Raw genomic sequence first — 10,846 nt, 5'->3', positions numbered from 1 at the left:
CCCCACCCCCCCCCACCCCCCCGTCCCCACCCCCCCGTCCCCACCCCGTCCCCCCCCCGTGTCCCCACCCCCCCGTCCCCCCCCCGTGTCCCCACCCCCCCGTCCCCCCCCGTGTCCCCACCCCACCCGTCCCCCCCCCGTGTCCCCACCCCACCCGTCCCCCCCCCCGTGTCCCCCCCCGTCCCCCCACCCCGTCCCCCCCCCGTGTCCCCACCCCACCCGTCCCCCCCCCCGTGTCCCCACCCCGTCTCCCCCCCCCACCCCCCCGGTCCCCCCCCCGTGTCCCCACCCCGTCCCCCCCCCCACCCCCCCCGGTCCCCCCCCCCGTGTCCCCACCCCGTCCCCCCCGTCCCCCCCCCCCACCCCCCCCGGTCCCCCCCCCGTGTCCCCACCCCGTCCCCCCCGTCCCCCCCCCACCCCCCCCGTCCCCCCCCCGTGTCCTTACCCCACCCCCGTCCCCCCCCCCGTGTCCCCACCCCACCACCCCCGTGTCCCCACCCCCCCGTGTCCCCCCCCGTCCCCCCCCCGTCCCCCCCCCGTGTCCCCCCCGTCCCCCCGTGTTCCCCCCCGTCCCCCCGTGTTCCCCCCCCCCCGTGTCCCCCCCCGTCCCCCCCCCGTCCCCCCGTGTTCCCCCCCGTCCCCCCGTGTTCCCCCCCCCGTGTCCCCCCCCGTCCCCCCCCGTGTCCCCCCCGTCCCCCCGTCCCCCCCCCCGTGTCCCCACCCCTCCCCCCCCCGTGTCCCCACTCCTCCCCACTCCTCCCCCCACCCCCCACCCCTCCTCTTCACTATCTCTCCTTCTCACTCCCTCCCCAGCCTGGGGAGAGGGGAGACAATAGGTGGAGATCTGAAATAAGTAGGGAGAGAGGCATCTTCTACCCGCCTCCCCCTCTCTCCCTATTTATTTCAGAGCCCCCCGCTCCGCCATTTCTGAAGAGGGGTCCAGAACTGAAACACCAACTTTTCTGCTGCATTCATCCAGCTCTGCACCCTGTTGTCACAGATTGTCCAACATCCGCAGTTCCTATTGCATTTGGGATGAAATGGCTATCGATTACTGCCTGCTTCAGTCAGCTTCATTAGTGACCTTCAGGGACAAGTGCCGTCCTTAGCAGTGGGCCTCAGCCTCAACGAATGACAGACAGAGAGACAGAGCCCCTTGGAAAGTGAGCGAGACGTAGCTGCAGATAAGGGGAGGGTTTCAATTTAAATTCAGACTCAGAGTGAAGCGACCCACCTCTGAAACAAGTCGAACTTTCTCGCTGCTCAGGACAGAATCAAGGGTGGAATCTGTTGTTCCTGCAGCCTCTGAAGTCGGAGAGAGAGGAGATTTCAGTGTGTGCGCTGTATTTAGGAGGGAAGACTGCTCGCTGTTTCGGTCTCAGCCCGTCTAGATTTCCGAGAACTGGTCTAGTTTCCGGGAAACTACAGAAAGTGAAACTTACTCCCCAGGTGAAGCAGAGATAAACTCACTGGGCTAGAGTTCAAATATCTCAAGACACCAACTCCTAACAGTACTCAACAGCTGCTCTCTAATTCGAGCCCACACATACACACACCTCAGTCTCCCCACCCCACCCACACTCTTTTTCCCCTCCAGTATTCCCCCCAACACACAGACACATAGAGAGACACAGAAACACACACAGTGATACACACACTGGCAAACACAGGTCCAGACACACAAGCTCAGCCACAGGAACACACACTCACCTCTTCAGTGCACTACTCCCCTCTTCCCCACCGCCCCCCCCCTGACTCAACACACACGCAGATCTGCCTATCCACTCCCTCTCACTCCCCTACTCCATGTCCTTGTTCCTCTCTCTCTCTCTGCCTGCCACCTCTGGTTCCTTAACTCACTTTATCCATTTCTCTCTGGCTACCACACATTCCTCCTTTCTCCCTCTCCTTCCCCTCATCCCCAAACTCACTCTGTCTCTGCTCTCCTCCCTGGCTGCCACAGCAGTTCCACAGCATCCATCCCCTGCCCACACACACAATCCTCGCCCTCTCCTACAGAAAGGATCCAATTTCACTGCAGAGGGGACAGTTGGGGATGTTAGCTGGGATGGAGAGAGACTGGGTGAGCCCTGAAGGTGGATGCAGGTCCTGAGAGAGGTGTATAAGATTAAGAGAGGCAGGGACAGGCTCAATAGGAGAGTAGCTATCCTCCTTAGTCAAAAGCTCAATAACTAAGGACATAATTTTAAAGTGAAAGGCCAGAGGTTTCGAGGGGGAGTTTTTTTCGTACAGAGGGTGGTGTTGCATCTAGAATGCCTGAGAGGGCAGATGAGACAGGAAACCTCACAACTTCTGAAATAATACTTGGATAAGAACTTGTAATGTCATAACATTCACAGTTTACAAGCATAGTGTGGCAAAGTAGGACAGGTACATATTCAGAGATAACACCATGTGGAGCTGGAGGAACACAGCAGGCCAAGCAGCATAAGACGAGCAGGAAATTTAGCATTTTCTGAAGAAGGGTCCCAGCCTGAAACACCAGCTTTCCTGCTCCTCTGATGCTGCTTGGCCTGCTGTGCTCAGCCAGCTCTACACCTTGTTATCTCAGATTCTCCAGCATCGGCGGTTCCTACTATCTCAGGTGAACATTCAGTGTAGTTTTGACAGCACAGACCAGATTGACGAAAAGGCCTTCCTAATACTAAACGAACCTGTCATTGTCTGGTTGCCACTGCAAAAGGGCACATATGAACCAGATAAGATTTTCTAAAATAACTAGTCATGGTGTGATCCTGAACCTGAGCTGCCAAATTATCAGCCTGGGAAAGTACAGAACAGTCAATATCCCTCGTGTTTTCCTTCACAATGATCTTCCCCAGCAGCGTCTGTCTCTCACATATCCCTCATTCCACCTATCTCATCTAACTTTCAACATTAGCTCACTCTCCCCTGATCTCTCTCTTCCCCAGATTCTCCCTCTATCTCTCTCCCTCTCTCTGTCCGCACAATCTCCCTCTATCTCTCTCCCTCTCTCTGTCGTCACAATCTCCCTCTATCTCTCTCCCTCTCTCTGTCGTCACAATCTCCCTCTATCTCTCTCCCTCTCTCTGTCCCCACAATCTCCCTCTATATCTCTCTCCCTCTCTCTGTCCCCACAATCTCCCTCTATCTCTCTCCTTTTCTCCGTCCCCACAATCTCCCTCAATATCTCTCACCCTCTCTCTGTCCCCACAATCTCCCTCTATCTCTCTCCCTCTCTCTGTCCCCACAATCTCCCTCTATCTCTCACCCTCTCTCTGTCCCCACAATCTCCCTGTCTCTTTCCCCCTCACTGTCCTCACTTTCTCCCTCTATCTCTCTCCGTCTCTCTGTCCTCACTTTCTCCCTCTATCTCTCTCCCTCTATCTGTCTCCACTTTCTCCCTCTATCTCCGTCCCCACAATCTCTCTCTCTCTCCCTGTTCCCACAATCTCCCTCTATCTCTCTTCCTCTCTCCCTGTCCCCACAATCTCCCTCTATCTCTCTCTCCCTCTCTCTGTCCCCACAATCTCCCTCTATATCTCTCTCCCTCTCTCTGTCCCCACAATCTCCCTCTATCTCTCTCCTTTTCTCTGTCCCCACAATCTCCCTCAATATCTCTCACCCTCTCTCTGTCCCCACAATCTCCCTGTCTCTCTCCGTCTCTCTGTCCTCACTTTCTCCCTCTATCTCTCTCCCTCTATCTGTCTCCACTTTCTCCCTCTATCTCCGTCCCCACAATCTCTCTCTCTCTCCCTGTTCCCACAATCTCCCTCTATCTCTCTCCCTCTCTCCCTGTCCCCACAATCTCCCTCTATCTCTCTCTCCCTCTCTCTGTCCCCACAATCTCCCTCTATATCTCTCTCCTTCTCTCTGTCCCCACAATCTCCCTCTATCTCTCTCCTTTTCTCTGTCCCCACAATCTCCCTCAATATCTCTCACCCTCTCTCTGTCCCCACAATCTCCCTCTATCTCTCACCCTCTCTCTGTCCCCACAATCTCCCTCTATATCTCTCACCCTCTCTCTGTCCTCACAATCTCCCTGTCTCTTTCCCCCTCACTGTCCTCACTTTCTCCCTCTATCTCTCTCCGTCTCTCTGTCCTCACTTTCTCCCTCTATCCATCTCCACTTTCTCCCTCTATCTCCGTCCCCACAATCTCTCTCTCTCTCTCCCTGTTCCCACAATCTCCCTCTATCTCTCTCCCTCTCTCTCTGTCCCCACAATCTCCCTCTATCTCTCTCCCTCTCTCTTTCCCGACAATCTCCCTGTCTCTTTCTCCCTCTCTGACCTCACTTTCTCCCTCTATCTCTCTCCCTCTATCTGTCTCCACTTTCTCCCTCTATCTCCGTCCCCACAATCTCTCTCTCTCTCCCTGTACCCACAATCTCCCTCTATCTCTCTCCCTCTCTCTGTCCCCACAATCTCCCTCTATATCTCTCTCCTTCTCTCTGTCCCCACAATCTCCCTCTATATCTCTCTCCCTCTCTCTGTCCCCACAATCTCCCTCTATATCTCTCTCCTTCTCTCTGTCCCCACAATCTCCCTCTATCTCTCTCCTTCTCTCTGTCCCCACAATCTCCCTCTATATCTCTCACCCCCTCTCTGTCCTCACTTTCTCCCTCTATCTCTCTCCCTGTCCCCACAATCTCCCTCTATCTCTCTCTCCTTCTCTCTGTCCCCACAATCTCCCTCTATCTCACTCCCTCTCTCTGTCCCCACAATCTCCCTCTATATCTCTCCCTCTCTCTCTCTCCCACTCTCTGTCCCCACATTCTCCTTCTATCTCTCTCCCTCTCTCCGTCCCCACAATCTCCCTCTCATCCTCCCTTGCTCTGTTTCCACAATCTCCCTCTATCTCTCTCCTTCTCTCTGTCCCCCCATTCTCCTTCTATCCCTCTCCCTGTCTCCACAATCTCTCTCTCTCTCGCCCCCTCTCTCTGTCCCCACAATCTCCCTCTATCTCTCTCCCTCTCTCTGTCTCCACAATCTCTCTCTATCTCTCTCCCTCTCTCTGTCTCCACAATCTCTCTCTATCTCTCTCCTTCTCTGTGTCCCCACATTCTCCATCTATCTCTCTCCCTCTCTGTCCTCACAATCTCCCAGTATCTCTCTCCCTATCTCTCTCCCCACATTCCCTATCTATCTCTCTCCCTCTTTCTGTCCCCACAATCTCTCTCTCCCTCTCTCTGTCCCCACAATCTCCCTCTATCTCTCTCCCTCTCTCCGTCCCCACAATCTCCCTCTATCTCTCTCCCTCTCTCTGTCCCCACAATCTCCATCTATCTCTCTCCCTCTCTCTGTCCCCACAATCTCCATCTATCTCTCTCCCTCTCTCTGTCCCCACAATCTCCCTCTATCTCTCTCCCTCTCTCCGTCCCCACAATCTCCATCTATCTCTCTCCCTCTCTCTGTCCCCACAATCTCCATCTATCTCTCTCCCTCTCTCTGTCCCCACAATCTCCCTCTATCTCTCTCCCTCTCTTCGTCCCCACAATCTACCTCTATCTCTCTCCCTCTCTCTGTCCCCACAATCTCCCTCTATCTCTCTCCCTCTCTCTGTCCCCACAATCTCCCTCTATTTCTCTCCCTCTCTCTGTCCCCACAATCTCCCTCTCACCCTCTCTCTCTGTCCCCACATTCTCAATCTCTCTCCCTCTCAATGTCCCCACATTCTCCTTCTATCTCTCTGGCTTTCTCTGTCCCCACAATCTCCCCTTATCTCTCTCCCTCTCTCTGTCCTCGCGTTCTTCCTCTATCTCTCTCCCTCTCTGTGTCCCTCTCTCTTGCTCTCCATCTCTGTCCCACATTTTCTCTCTCTCTCTGTTCCCCACGTTCCCCTAGTTCTCTACATCTCTCTCTCTCTTTACTTGCTGAGGCCATCGCGAATGCTTCTGCCTTGGTGTGAGGGTCCAACCATCCCTGTGTCCTCTCTCTTTCTCCCTGGAAATTTGTGTGTCCCTCTCTCTATACATTTATCTCCTCCCTCGCAATTCCCTTCTCATGTTTTTTTGCAGGCTTGTTTCCAGCTCAGTCAGATCGGAATAATCCTTGTCCTTCTCAGATAGCAGCCAAGCTTCTGAGTATTTCTGGAATTTCATCCCGAAGCCTGCAGCACTGAGATGATTTGCTCTGGGCTCAATGACTCTCCCAAACGCCGTCACCAAGGAAATGCTCTCTATTATCACCGCCACCCTCTGAGTCAGATCCCAGTGATTCAGCAAAAACACTGTCCCAACCGGAACACTGCAATGCCCAGTATTACATTCCCAAAGGCATATTTAGACCATTTCACATTTCTGAGTGATTTTTATGATTTACAAGACATCAACAAAGAGAGACAGGGGCCTGCTCTCCTCAACATGTCAGTCACAAACCACAAACTCCAAAGTATAGATGGGGACATTCACACAGGTTTCAACGCCAGCCCTGCCTGATCTGCTTATTTCAGCTCACCCAATATGATCACGAACATTAAAACCAAATTCCCTCAGCACTGACCCTCCAACAGTGCCCACTCCCTCAGCACTGACCGTCTGACAGTGCCCGCTCCCTCAGCACTGACCCTCCGACAGTGCCCGCTCCCTCAGCACTGACCCTCCGACAGTGCAGCGCTCCCTCAGTACTGACCCTCCGACAGTGCGGCGCGCCCTCAGCACTGACCCTCCAACAGTGCCCACTCCCTCAGCACTGACCCTCCGACAGTGCCCACTCCCTCAGCACTGACCCTCCGACAGTGCGGCGCTCCCTCAGCACTGGCCCTCCAACAATGCGGCGCTCCCTCAGCACTGACCCTCTGACAGTGCCCACTCCCTCAGCACTGACCCTCCGACAGTGCGGCGCTCCCTCAGCACTGACCCTCCGACAGTGTGGCACTCCCTCAGCACTGACCCTCCGACAGTGCCCGCTCCCTCAGCACTGACCCTCCGACAGTGCCCATTCCCTCAACACTGACCCTCCGACAGTGCCCATTCCCTCAACACTGACCCTCTGACACCTTTTCTGAAGAAAAGTTCCCACCGAAACATGGACTTAACTGCTCCCGTTCCCTCTGCCTGGCCTGCTCTGCCCGCCCCCAGCTCCAAACTGTGTCAACCCACATGTTTTAACTTCTGAGACACGCCAATTTAATTACTTTGCATCATTTTTGGGATGGCACCCATTAATTTTCATTCCCCAGAAACTAGGAATGCTGTATGGATTGAGTTCCATTTAAACTAACAAAACTGGGATCAGCACATTTTTAATTGGCAGATGGAATTGGCAGAGCCAGTCTGATTGAACATTTCAATCAATGATCTACTTCTATTCTCTGATAGATTCAAGTGAATGGCTTCCTTTGGTTACTGTATCATGGGGTGCAGGAGTTTTGTGAGCATTTCCTTCTCTCTGCATTGTAGATCCACCTTCCGGCTTCTTGCGGAATGCGCTGCTGGAAGTGGTCATGGAGTCAGATACTTTAGAGACTTTTTAGTGATAGGCACATGGAGGATAGTAAATGTAGGGTATGCAGGGTAGACTGATCTTAGTGGGATAACAGGTCGGCACAACATTGTGGGCCGAAGCACCTGTACTGTGCTGTTCTGTTCCATCTTCTCTGCTCTCTGTTCATCTACCAACTAGCGGTCGCAGCCCAATACTGCCTCCTGGTGAGTGGGTGCAGTGCTGCAGCCCAACAGTGCCTCCTGCAACGGAATGCAGTATCACAGTCCAATGCTGCCTCATGGTGATTGAATGCAGTACTGCAGTCTGACCCTGCCTCCTGATTTTCTTGGTTTTCTCGGATTTCAGAACATTTTCCATCATGTCCCACGCATAAGATTAACAAACATAATTAAAGGACACATAGAATTGGGGGTAGGGCGCCGATATGGATCGAGTAGGGAATGAACGGGTGTTAGGCTGAGTCACAGCCAGTGACTAGTGGGACACCGCAGGAGCGTGAGGCAACAAAATGCTGTGACTCCAGCTTTCCAGATGACATACAGATCTGTGTATGAGGTGAACTGTTAGAGGAGGCTGCAAACATGCTGTGATTTGGATGGATTGAGGAGCAGATGCCGTATATTATGGGTAGATGTGAGTTTATCCACTTTGGTAAAATCAGGAAGGCAGATTATTATGTGAATGGCTATAAATTGGGGGAGGGGAGACCTGGGTGTCACTCACTGAACAAAAACATTGCAAGTGCAGCAGGAGGTGAAGAAGGTAAATAGTACGCTGGCCTCCATAGCGAGAGGATTGGAGTACAGGAATGAGGATATCTTGCTGCAATTGTACAGGGGCCTTGGTGAGACCACACCCAGAGTAAATGTGCGCCGTTCTGGTCTCCTTATCTGAGGAAGGATGTTCTGGCGATGGAGGAACTGTAACAAATGTTTACCGAACTGATTCCTAGGATGGTAGGACTGATATATGAAGGGAGTGGATTGGTTAGGGCTAGACTCACTGGAGTTTTGAAGAATGAGGGGAACCGCATGGAAACCTATAAATTTCAAAGAGGGACTAGACAGGGTGAAGGCAGGAAGGATATTCCAGATGTTTAAAGTTTTGAGTGGGAAGTCCAGAACCAGGCGGCTCCCACTCTCAGGATACGAGGGTCGGCCATTTTGGGACTGAGATGGGGAGAAATGTCTTCACCCAGGGAGTGGGGAATCCTGTGGAAGTCTCTGCCACAGAGAGTGGGCAGGGCCAAAACATTGAATGTTTGCAAGATGCAGTTGGGATAGTTCTCAGGGCTAAAGGGATCGGAGGAAGAAAGTCGGAAGAGGGGACTGCCATGATTGTACTGAAAGGTCGAGCAGGCTCGAATGGCCTGCCCCCCCCCCCCAAACCCTATTTCCTCTGAGTACGGGATGGGTGTGAAACTCTGCCCCTGGTGGGTTATGTGGAACTGCTCCAGGGTTTGGATTGGAATCAACGTTCTGCACCTGCCCGTCAACTTGGCAGTCTCTGTGGGTGAGAAACACACTGTCCATGGGTCAAGAAGCCACGGGATGCTTCCAAAGGCCATTCAGCCCCTCCAGCCTGCTCCACTGTTCAGCAAGGTCATGGCTAACTTTTGTGTTGCACACTCTACATTTCCCATATAACTATGGATTACACTGACCATCTGGAACCTATCCAGCTTCCCCTTAAAAGTATTCAATGGCCCCAATCAGAGGATCGCACTGAGATCATTTGACAAACGTGGCATGTTAGAAAAATTGAAGAGTCCAGACCCAAAACACCAGCTTTCCTGCCCCTCTGCTACTGCTTGGCCTGCTGTGTTCATCCAGCTCCACACCTTGTGACCTCAGTTTCTCCAGCATCGGCAGTACCTGCTCATTAAAAACAGGATGGTAGCACCATTTTGTGGACTGATAAAGCCAAAGTATCAGCTTTTGTAACACCAGATGGATGTCATCAATAGAAAGTCGCGCCATTTGGAATGGAGAATGATACTCAGTCGACAAGATCGTCAACGGATTATGTAAAGGTTCTCTTCTGCCAGATTTGGTAAGACTTCAATGAAGTAAGAACTAACTTGATGATAAATTTGATTAAAACTAAACTCATTGAAGCAAAAGTCATTGTTCAAGGAATTAAATAAAGTTTATTCATGACTACATAGTAAGGGTGTCCTGGATAACAGTCATCATAATATTGTGGAATTTTACATTCAGTTTGAGGAAGAGAAAATTGGGATCAAGGCTTGTGATGCCATCTTAAGTAAGGGCAATTAAATGGATGTAAAACGAGAGAAAGCAAAAAGTGAACTGGTGAACAAGATCCATATGCAGTAGGGAATATGACATTCATAGTCTGATGCACAGAACACATCTCTTCACCACTTCTTGTTGGAATGTAAGTGACAAGGGCAAGTGGTGGACAGGATCTGTATGAACTTCAGTAAGGCTTGCAACAAGGTTCCTCACGGCAGAATAGTTAGCAAGGTTAGATCACATGGAGTACAGGGGGAGCTAACCGTTTGGATACAGAGCTGGCCTGAAGGTGGGAGACAGAGGGGGGTAGTGGACAGCTGCCTTCCAGACTGGAGGCCTATGGCCAGTGGTGTACCGCAGGGGACGGTGCTGAGTCTGCTGCTTTTTGTCATTTACACAAATGGTTTGGAGGTGAGCGTAGGAGGTATGGTTCGCAGATGAAATCAAAATTGTAGTGGACAGTGAAGGAGGCTACCTCACAGTACAGCAGGACCTTGATCAGATGGGCCGATGGGCCGACATTTGGCAGATGGAGTTTAATTTAGAAAAATGTGGGGTGCTGCATTTTGGAAAGGCAAATCAGGGCAGGGCTTAATGGTAAAGTCCTGGGGAGTGTTGCTGAACAAAGGGACCTTGGAGCGCAGGTTCATAGTTTCTTGAAAGTGGAGTTGCAAGTAGTCAGGGCGGTGAGGAAGGTGTTTGGGACGCTTGCCCTTATTGGTCAGTGCAATGAGTGTAGGAGTTGGGAGGTCATGTTGCAGCTGTACAAGGTGCCGGTGAGGCCACACCTGGAGTACTGTGTACAATTTTGGACTCCTTATTTGAGAAAGGATGTAGTGCAGAGGAGATTCACTAGATTGATTCCAAGAGTCATGAGCGTTGGCTTAAGAGCAGAGTCTGAATAGACTGGGATTATATTCATTGGAATTTAGAAGAATGCGGGGGTTCTTACAGAAACATGTAACATTATGAAGAGAATAGATAAGATAGGAGCAGGGAGGTTGTTTCCACTGGTGAGTGAAACTAGAATGAGGGGGCAGAGCCTCAAAATAAGTGGGGGAGCAGATTTAGGGCGGAGTAGAGGAGAAAATTCTTCACCCAAAGGGTTGTGGAATTTCCAGTGAATGAGGTGGGGCTTCCCTATTGAATGTTTTTAAAACT

The sequence above is a fragment of the Stegostoma tigrinum genome, chromosome 41 (genome assembly GCF_030684315.1).
Source record: "Stegostoma tigrinum isolate sSteTig4 chromosome 41, sSteTig4.hap1, whole genome shotgun sequence".
Lineage (NCBI taxonomy): Eukaryota > Metazoa > Chordata > Chondrichthyes > Orectolobiformes > Stegostomatidae > Stegostoma > Stegostoma tigrinum.
Note: the sequence above shows the minus strand (reverse complement) of the source record.